This window comes from Microcaecilia unicolor, chromosome 7 (assembly GCF_901765095.1).
Source record: "Microcaecilia unicolor chromosome 7, aMicUni1.1, whole genome shotgun sequence".
Classification (NCBI taxonomy): domain Eukaryota; kingdom Metazoa; phylum Chordata; class Amphibia; order Gymnophiona; family Siphonopidae; genus Microcaecilia; species Microcaecilia unicolor.
In genome coordinates this window covers 255,499,061-255,509,476 of record NC_044037.1, presented here as the reverse complement: position 1 = coordinate 255,509,476, position 10,416 = coordinate 255,499,061, and the positions used below count along the sequence as shown (strand labels likewise).

The 10,416-nt window shown below is 43.7% G+C and overlaps 1 long non-coding RNA gene across 1 annotated transcript; it reads right to left on the bottom strand.

The window, feature by feature from the left end:
- Window positions 1-4,228: 4,228 nt before the first annotated feature.
- On the bottom strand, window positions 4,229-10,077 carry LOC115474890. Its single transcript, XR_003942928.1, has 3 exons — window positions 10,066-10,077; window positions 6,456-6,458; window positions 4,229-4,309 (listed from the first exon to the last, which is right to left on the bottom strand). It is a non-coding gene; the product is annotated as an uncharacterized LOC115474890 (long non-coding RNA).
- Between the last annotated feature and the right edge of the window lie 339 nt (window positions 10,078-10,416).

Genomic DNA, 10,416 nt, shown 5'->3' with positions numbered 1-10,416 from the left:
ACCAGGAATTTAATTAATATTTTTAAAGCCATTTATAAAGGCAGCAGTGGCAAAGGTAACAGCAAAGTTGTAAATAGTTTGAAACTTCTTGCTAATTCTCTCAAGTAGTGCTTTACTCTCCTTAACTCCTAATTCCAACCAAAGGGAGTGGCAGGGGTCAAACACAGTTCTCCCTATTTTCACTCCTGCTGCAGGTGCAGACAGGAGGATCAAGTCTCTGATTAAATTAACACAGTTCTACAGAAAGTAGCAGTGAGCCCCAGGGTATCAGCTCTGGTGTCATGTCCGTAGTAAGGATTCTTTTAGTGATGATCTAGATACTCAGAAATCCTGCAAAGGTGACAAATGATGTCGACCTTCAGCCTTAAACTGTTCTAAACCAGGGGCAGGGTGCCTTGATGAAATTCACAAGTATAGCCCAGTTTCCCCTTCTCTTTTCTGTTAATTAGAAGGGATACAAAGGGACCTCCACCTTCATGATTCCAAACAAGTCAGAAACTTTATAGGTTCAGAGTCCTGCAGGCTTCAATCTCATTCTTTATGCCTAATAGTATACTGGTCTGGATGGCACAACAAAAAGTCTCAGTATTTATGAGATCATTTATGAGATTCATTTTGATAAGGCTTGACTAGAAGCTCTCCCTAGCTTAAAGGGATGGAGTGGACAACCATGTTCCATAAGGGCCATACCTCAGTCGGGTTTTTGAGATTTCCACAATGAATATACATTTAATTTAATTGCATACAATGGAAGCAGTACATGCAAACCAATGTTATGCATATTCATTGTGGAAATCTTGAAAACTTGCCTGGGGTGTAGCTCTTGATGCAGTCCCCAAGCTTCCTGGGTTCCCTCATGGGTAGTGGGGCAGGAGTGCTGCCCATTTGTACCTGCTTCATGGCTGCCCAGGTCCAATATGGCTACCAACACCTCTAATAGTAATATCACAGTATTACCACTAGGGGTCAGACTTCCACATATAGAATATTTGCCCATATATGGAAGCCCGACCCCTAGCGGTAATGTTGTGATATTTCCACTAGAGGTCTCGGTGTCCATATTGGACCAAGGTGGCCATGAGGCAGGAGTGAGCGGGTATTGCTCCCACCCCACTAACCACCAGGAACCCCAATAAAACCAGAGACTGTGTCAGGAGGTGAGAGTTAGAGATCTTGTAACCCAACATCTGTTTAAGATGGCCTTCGGAATGGGGGATACAGATCTCTGGATGAGGTCCCCATGCCAGGCTCATGCTCACATGGCCTTCATAGGTCAGAGTGATAGTGGGGGGAATGGGTGCCTTCGGAGGTCAGATGATAATATGAGGTGAGATGGGTGCCTGGTGGGGGTCGAGTGATGGTGAGGGGGGCTGTTAGATGGTGGCAGGGAACAGTGGGAAGACATGTATCAGGGTAGGGCTGTGATGGGAATGTGTGCACTGATGCAGGGATCAAGGAGCAGCAATTTTAGAAAGCTGCTCCCATGTCTATGTGGGGCAGGGAAGTACGGTATTTTTCCCCATGTCCAGCTTTCTAAAATCGCTGCTCCCTCAGGACATAGAGAGGCTTGGATGTGCAGCCCTGCTCCTATTTTACAAGAGGCTTTGTTCTGTCTGTTTACCTGTCTTATCTAGATTGTAAGCTCTTTGAACAGGGACTGTCTTTTGTGTATGGTGTACAGCGCTGCGTATGCCTTGTAGCACTATAGAAATGATAAGCAGTAGTAGTGTTTGCAGAGCCTCTTGTAAAATACGTAACAATTCCACACATCCTGACTTGGATGTTGGAATTCCCCTCTGCACGTCCTTTCTAAAATGCCTTTCCACGCCACAATCAAAGAAAATTCCAGAAGAGATGAGAAAAAAAAACTGTTGGAATATATCAGCTTGGAAAGGATTACAATATCATTTCTAAAGTTTTGGGACTCTGCTGAACCACAGAATGTTCCCAGGAGTGACTGGCCTGCCAAAATTACTCCAAGTGGGAAGTGACAACTTATCTGAGAAGTCACAAAACATGATCAGACTGCCAAAGAAATGCAAGTTGCTAATATAAGTCCTCCATTACTGTTAGTGATCACTATTACTTTGAACAATTCTATATTCACTTTAATAATTTTACAATGATCTTCCTGTCTTCTAATATTTTTATGTTTTTACTTACAATGGGGAAAAGGACCTCAGTAACCATTTGAAAATGGGGGAGCTAGGTAGCAGCTTCTATGGACCTGACACTGTGTCAGGTTCCATGTTTTGCATAATGTATTTTCGATTGGAAAAAAAAATGTATCTCCACCCCTCCAAAGGGACATCACCTTGTAGTAGTGGAGGGGCGTCTGTGTTTCAATGACTCAGAGGGCTATGCTGGGTTACCCATATCAGACAGGCCTCTGTGGAGAAACCAGACAAAGAGTGTCCCAAACTAGGGAGAGTGGAAAGATGGTGACCTGAAGCTCATACGTTCAACGGCCCAGCTGTCTTCTGAAGTTTCTGTCTTTGTTTACTTGAAATTTCCTCTCTGCATTTGCAGTTACCTTAACTGAGAGGAAGGGGACAATGGGGGGTCAGCCGCCGATGACCAGTGTTTGTCCCCTGTGCAGCAAGTGTGGGACCGCTGCGTGACGAGCTGCCCACAGATGACTGGGTTGATAAGTCCTTTGATTAGCGCCGGTGAAGGAGCGTCGATGCTCTTGGACCTGGAAACAACTTCATCGCTCCCGAGTCATTTAACCACCATGTCCAAAGGAGTGGAGTAGTGAGTTAGGAGTGTATGCTGAAACGGAAGTCGTTTACAGCTGAACCCGTGTCAGCGGTGCCACTCCTAAACCCGTAAGAGCTATCAGCTTGGAGTTTTTGGCTCCCGTGGAGGTTACATTGAATATCATCTGGAAGGCGCTCCAGGACCTAACGGTGGTAGTAAATAATTTTGCTTCAGATATAATCTTATTAGTGAGCCACATGGATAATTGAATCGAATCCTTTAAGAACGAAAAATTGATACAGCAAATGAAGTTCTACAGGAGTAGGAAACGGTTAAGATCTTGAAAATGATAATAGACCAGAAAAATTTGAACAAAATGAATATTATTACAGATGATTAATATTGAGATTGTTGTTTTCCCAGAGTTCCGGGTATGACTCCTAAAGTTTTTTCTCTGAAATGATTCCTCTTAGTATATTAATTCAAAAGGAGTGAAGCCTGTGAAACTGGGATTACCTTAATCAGTGGAAATTGGATTAGAGATTCAAGTGTTTGTATTGTTAAATAATTTCTGGTTTTAAAAGAGAAAAAAATGAAATCAGGTGTATTATTTCCACTAATATTGGACAATAAGTATGTTTCCAACAAAATTAATTGACTACACCGTCTTGGGTTTGAAGAAACCAACCAGATGATCAATGTGGAATAATGATTCAGATAAATAATAACTGGGGATAATCAGGTTAATACCATGTTTTCTTTGTTTACTGTTGTTTAATTGATCTCCTTGTCTTGTTTCACTCTCTCTATTTACTTTGTGGTCTAAGAAAGAGAAAGATTGTATATAATCCATTTATCTAGTTGAGATTGTTTTCCTCTAATATTGTATTAATGTACAGTCATCTCTGTATTACTTTTTGCAAGTGACCCTTGTAAAATGAAAATTTATAAATAAATGATTTTAAAAAATGTATCTCCAAACATCTATGACGTTTTCGATACTTCCTCTTTCAAAAAAAATTTTTTTGTATTCTGTATTATATGGTGATGAAGGGGCTGGGTATTACCATTTTCAAGGCGATGCTGGAAGAGGAGGGGTGTACTACTACACTCCCTCCTCCACCGTTCGTGGGCGGACCGCTAGACCACCAGGCTTGAGGAGATGTTTGATTTTGCGGCCACTGGACCACCAGGGCTTTTGGGGGGGATGAAATTGTGTCAGAGGGACTACAGGTCTGCCGGACCTCCAGCCCCTGTGTCACCAGCATGGGGTGGGGCACATGGTTTCTGCAGGGAGAATACAATGGGGGGCCTGCTACCATGTGAATGCATGCTGGACAGGGCTCTCCGTTCCTCCCCAATGTTCTGCAAACCCTACCACCAGCTCCGAGCTGGCATAGGGTTTGCTGCATGCAGCGTGCCAATGTGTGGCGTGCTCCCAGCTGATCATTGGGGAGGAATATGTTTAGCATGCATTTCCATGCTACTTGTGCTAAGGGCCCTGTTTAGAGACCGCAAGCACATTGTTTCATAGGGCAGTAGCAAATCTGAGCGCTATCATGGCGCCAATAGCCTCTAGCGCCCACGTTTGCTTCTGATCATCGACACACTAGTGCCTAAATCTACTATATGAACCTCCTTATAAAATTACCATTTAAGAGGCACCCAGTTAGGAAGATGTATGTCATGAGAGTTCTTCTGTATAGTTAATGTCGACATTGCTTGTATATCTGTAGAAAAACAAAAACAGTCAACATTTCTCTCTAATACTTTGCTTCATTCTCAACATGCCACATCAAGAAGAATTAGCCCCTTCTACTGCATACCCGAGATACTTCATTCTTCACTCTGCCACTCCTAGCATAAGGCATAAACCGAACAATATTAAATTAACTCTCCAAAGAGAGAGGAAGGGTGTTAGGGATAAAAATCGCCTTACGACTAGGACATCACAATTGTTTTCAGGTCCACATCACATTGAAAAATGATTTATTTTTATCTGGATGTGTGTTCATATTTTCTGAATTTTCCTCTCCTGTCTGACCCTTCACTCTTTATTATTATTATCAGCATGATAATGTATTTTGCTCTCTTCCTACTGCTTTTGCCTCTTGCTGCTTTGCAACTTTTCTCTCCAATGCCCCTGTTTCTTTGTTCTACTACAACCTCCTCTATGAGAATCACAGTGTGAGATCTGTGATCCAAAGCACTCTCATTCAATACATAGATAGCTTTCTGATCAGCTGCACAAAAGAGAAGGAGATGTTGATTGCGTTTTTTTCACATGGGCTAGCTTTTTGCTCCTTTATTCTTTGTAAGCTGGTCTGCTTGACTCTTTTTGTTAGGTTTTCCAGCTGCTTGTTAGACTGGAAGTTTTTACATAAGGAGAACAGCAGATGTCTTTGTTCATTACCTCCCTGTACATAGTGATGCAGAGAGGAAAGTTATGCCCATACCTTATATTCATGGATTTACAAAATAGTGCACACAGACTGAGCAGGTAGCTTAGGTCTCCGGTTTTATTTAATATCTTCCTCAAGCCACTCATCAATGTCATCAGCAAATCTGGTTTACAATACCAGGCTGATGACACACAGCTCTTTTTATCAATGAAAGGGGACAAAGGAATTACTTCTGACAAGATTAAGCCTTTCTGATGTAAATATGGAAATGGATCTCTGCCAACAAGCTCAAACTCAACCCCACAAGAAAGAGGTTTTACTTGTGGTGACTCGCAGTGCTGTTGACAGTGGTAGATTAAAGTTAAATTCTATATCTATGCAGATGATATGCAGTTACTCAAACCCATTGAACCAGATCTACCCACAGCTTTGAGTAAATTGACTGCCAGTCTAACAGAACTCAGGAAGGAGCAAAAAAAAAAAAAAAAAAAAGCGAACAAACTCCACCTGAACTCATGTAAAACAGATATTCTGTGGGTTCCTAACACAAATGGTCAGGTACCTGACTTCAAAATACCATTTGGGACTTATGAACTCTCCCTGTGTTTATGTTTAAGTGTATTACATTCATTTGATATACCGCTTTTCTTAATTAGGTCTAAGCAGTTTTACAAAGATTAAAATATTAATTTAAAATCAACAAGATGTGCACACCATAAATTAATAGGCCAGAATCCACATGCATAAAGATAATCTAAAAATCTACACTTGGACTGTTCAGTTCCTGCTCAACTGTCACCACCTGTATCAGACCAAACACTGATACAATCAGTAATTTTGTGATACTACTAGGCTCATTACTTTCTTTGATCCTGCAAATTCAAACTATCTTTAAAAACTCTTTCCATCGCCTTTTGACAACTACAAAATTTCTCTCGGTATATCAAAAGACAAGTTTGGCCACTGTGGTCCAAGCCATGATAATACCAAGACTGGACTACTGTAACTATTGGGTGGCAGAGCCGGTGGGGGGAGGCGGGGCTGGTGGTTGGGAGGCGGGGCTAGTACTGGCCTACTGGGCAGACTTATACGGTCTGTGCCCTGACAATGGCAGATACAAATCAAGGTAAGGTATACACAAAAAGTAGCACATATGAGTTTATCTTGTTGGGCAAACTGGATGGACCGTGCAGGTCTTTTTCTGCCACCATCTACCATGTTTGGCCACTGTGGTCCAAGCCATGATAATACCAAGACTGGACTACTGTAATGCCCTGTACTTTGGTCAAATGAAAAAGAGTTTGTAGCAGCTCCAACTAATTCAGAATGCTGCAGAACAACTAATAAAGGGACTGACTGAACAGAAGGGGGAGATGGTCTAAGATACCCCCATTTTCCTCTTCCTGCTAGCTTCACCCCTCTCTTCTTTTTTACCTCAATTTTCCCTTTTCCTTCATCCCCTCTCTTAAGCCCCCCTTTCTTCTGTGTCCTCTCTACCACTTCCCCTTCTCTTCTCTTCCCTTCAGTTTACCTTTCCTTTTGCCCATCACTGCCTCAAGTCCTCCCTGACTCAGCTACACCCCACTCTTGGATCATTCCCTCAGCTCATTCCAACTCTATTATTCCCTCCTCTCCAGACTCATCCCCTCTGTCTCAACTGCCACTGTCACAGGCTCATTCTCCTCTCTTTCTCACCTATTTGCCCTCTCATCCACCCCAACCTTCCAGCTCATCCCTTTTCTATTACAACCCAGGTTTAACCAGTTCATCTGCCCTCACTCTTACCCTGGTCTAACTCACTGCTTCTTTCATCTCAGCCAGGTTCACTCATAGGCAGATGCTTAATCCCAGGATCAGAGCTGGTGAGGGTGTGTAATAACGCGCTCGCCGGCTCTGAATGCTAATAGAATGCAAATGCATGCTAAACAGGGACATTGGCACGCTGCCTACTGAGCATTGGAGAGGAATACCAAAGTACTGCACTGTTACTGCTGTAAACCATATGCCAGCTCGGAGCTGGCATTAGGGTTTACTAGAGAATTGGGGAGGAATGGAGAGCCCTGTCCAGCATGCATCTGTAGCCCCCCTAACCCCCCTTGTACCGAAAAAGAGCCCTGTTTGGAACAGTGCAGGGTTTCTGTTCATCTGCCTGTCACCCATCAATTATCCTGATCATAAGTATTTACTCACCCCCTCACTCTTCCCTCCCTGCAGGCTCATACCCTCTCTTGCCTACCACTCTCTTGTCCCTACTCTCTCCCTATAGATAATCATTATTCCAGTTCTCTCTAATTTCTACTCTTAACAACCTCCAGACTCCCCCTTCACGCTTTTCCCCACTCAGTCATTCATCCATTCCCTGTCTACCCTCTCCTCCCATCCAGGGTTACCCCATCTTTTTTGCAAGTGAATGCAGGGGCTGAGTGACTGGAGGAAGTAAGTCTATACCCCCCTCAATCTCACCCTTCCCCAGACTCACCACCTTGCACAAGCTCATGCCTTTCAAGGTGGTGTCACTACCAGCATGACCTCAAAATCTGCAAGTTTGACTTTGCCAGCATAAGCCCATCCACTCCCTGCCAAGCACCAGCACTTACAGACCTAACAACTCTCCAAAACTCATAAGCAGGTCTTCTCACCTTTCATTCCTTTATTTATTTATTGATTGATTGATTGATTGATTGATTGATTTACTTATAGGTTGTCAAATTTACATTCATGCAATAAACATAAATCATTGAAATACAGCAAATACTAATTATAAAATTAAATGCAAATCAGGCAATAAAAGAACACAATTTAGTCCACAATTAGTGATCCAAGATCTAGGAAACTGTCTTATATAAGACATAATTAAATTCTTAAGAAATAATTATATCTATAGTATGGAAGGAGTTAGAGCTGGCGCAGCTGAGCGTTAGCGCTTATAATCCAGAGAAAATACAACATTACTCTTTACTAGAAATGAATTCAAACAACTTCCCTGGGTCAAAAAATATATAATTAGCGGATTCCAGAAGAATATGACATCTACATGGGAATTTAAGTAGAAAAGTCCCTCCTAATTGGAGAACTCTTGCTTTTAACAACAAAAACTCCTTCCTTCTCTTCTATGTATCTCTTGAGAGATCGGGGAAAACTTGAATTTTTGATCCAAGGAAAGAAGTATTAATGTGGCGGAAATAAAGTCTAAAAATATTATTTCGGTCCGGTTCTAGAGCAAATGAAACCAACAATGTTGTCCTTTCTGATACAACTTCCAAAGAACTTTCAAGGAATTGTGTTAAATTTAAATCAGATTGTGGAGTTTGAGGAAATCGAGTTGTTCCAACACCATAAATATATTGTATTTTTGTTAAAGGAGGAAAGTTTTCAGAGGGAATACCCAATATTTCTACAAAGTACTTTTTCAGCATATCTTTAGCAGGAATAAGAGGAGATTTGGGAAAGTTCAAAAAACGTAAGTTATTCCTCCTTATCTGATTTTCCAAATAGTCAATCTTGTGTTTCTGGAAGCTGTTTTCTTTTATTACCGCAAGTATAGAAGATTTAACAGATTTTACCTCATTGTCTAGTGATTCCATCTTGGCAGTCTTACCAGATAGTAAATTATGAGCTTGAGAAAGTTCCACCAGCTCTCCTCGTAGCGAACCAGCTATTTGTTGTAAGGTTGCATTTAAACCCTGAAGCACTTCCCATATTGATTCCATTGTGACAACAGATGGTTTTACAATTTCTCCAATCTTCACGGAGGGTTCGCTCAGAGTTCCCACAGACAGGGGAGTTTGTAATGCCAATCCCGTTTGGTAAGATGTTCCCACTGGCGATGACGTCACAATGGGGTCTCCACGCACAGCCGCTGGGGCTCCATTTCCGGGCTTCTCAGCTTGCTGTTTCACCCTTGCCATCGTATCTCCCCCCAGTCTTGGAGGCATTGTCATCAGAGGAGGACTCAACGTTACCCCCTCTGCACTAAGGTCTGATGTCTCTTGTGGACCCTTGAAGCGTCAGCCCGAGCTCCCGGCGGTCACATACCTGTCTCCTCCAAAGTCAGCTGTCGCGTGGTAGTAGGGTCTACCCGACCTGTGGAGGTAGGCGCACTGGGCTTCCCTTTCCTCTTCCCCATTACGGGTCTGAGAGGACTCCCATTCAACAAAAACTTATAGCGAGGCAGGAGCTTCTTCCCGCATGTCCACACTAGGCGCCATCTTGGATCCTCTCCTCACTTTTCATTCCTAGCTTTAGAACATTCTTCTGAGGGAGACCAGGCTTGCTTCTGACCTTTAGACCTAGTAAAGAATGGGCTCTTCTGCAAGGCCTGTTAGCTTGGCTTTGCGGGGCATAATCGAACGGCGCCGGCCAAATAGATAGATGGCCATCTATTTGGCCGGCACCGCAAAGAGCAGTCCTGAACCGTATTATTGAAAAAGATGGCTGGCCATCTTTCATTTCGATAATACAGTTGGGGCCGGCCAAATGTCAGAGATGGCCGGGTTTGAGATGGCCGGCATCGGTTTTCGCTGATAATGGATACCGAAGCCAGCGATCTCAAACCAGGCCAAATCCAAGGCATTTGGTTGTGGGAGCAGCCAGCATTCGTAGTGCACTGGTCCCCCTGACATGCCAGGACACCAACCGGGCACCCTAGGAGGCACTTCTAAAAATTAAAAATAAAAATAGCTCCCAGGTGCATAGCTCCCTTACCTTGGGTGCTGAGCCCCCCAAATCCCCCCAACACCCACTCCCCACAACTCTACACCACTACCATAGCCCTTACGGGTGAAGGGGGGCACCTACATATGGGTAAAGTGGGTTTGGGGGGGGGGTTGGAGGGCTCCCATTTACCACCACAAGTGGAACAAGTAGGGGGGGATGAGCCTGGGTCCACCTGCCTGAAGTGCACTGCACCCACTAAAAACTGCTCCAGGGACCTGCATACTGCTGTCAGGGAGCTGGGTATGACATTTCAGGCTGGCATAGAGGCTGGCAAAAAAGTTTTGTTTTTGGTTTTTTGGGGGGTGGGAGGGGGTTGGTGACCACTGGGGGAGTAAGGGGAGGTGATCCCCAATTCCCTCCAGTGGTCATTTGGTCAGTTGGGGCACCTTTCTGAAGCTTGGTCATAAAAAAAAGGGACCAAGTAAAGCCGGCGAAATGCTCGTCAAGGCCGGCTTTCTTTTTTCCATTATCGGGCGAAGCCGGCCATCTCAAAGCATGCCCCCGTCCCGCCTTCGCTACCCTACCAAAATGCCCCCCTTGAAGTTTGGCCGGCTCCATGACGGAAAGCAGTTGGCACCACCCAAATCAGCTTTCGATT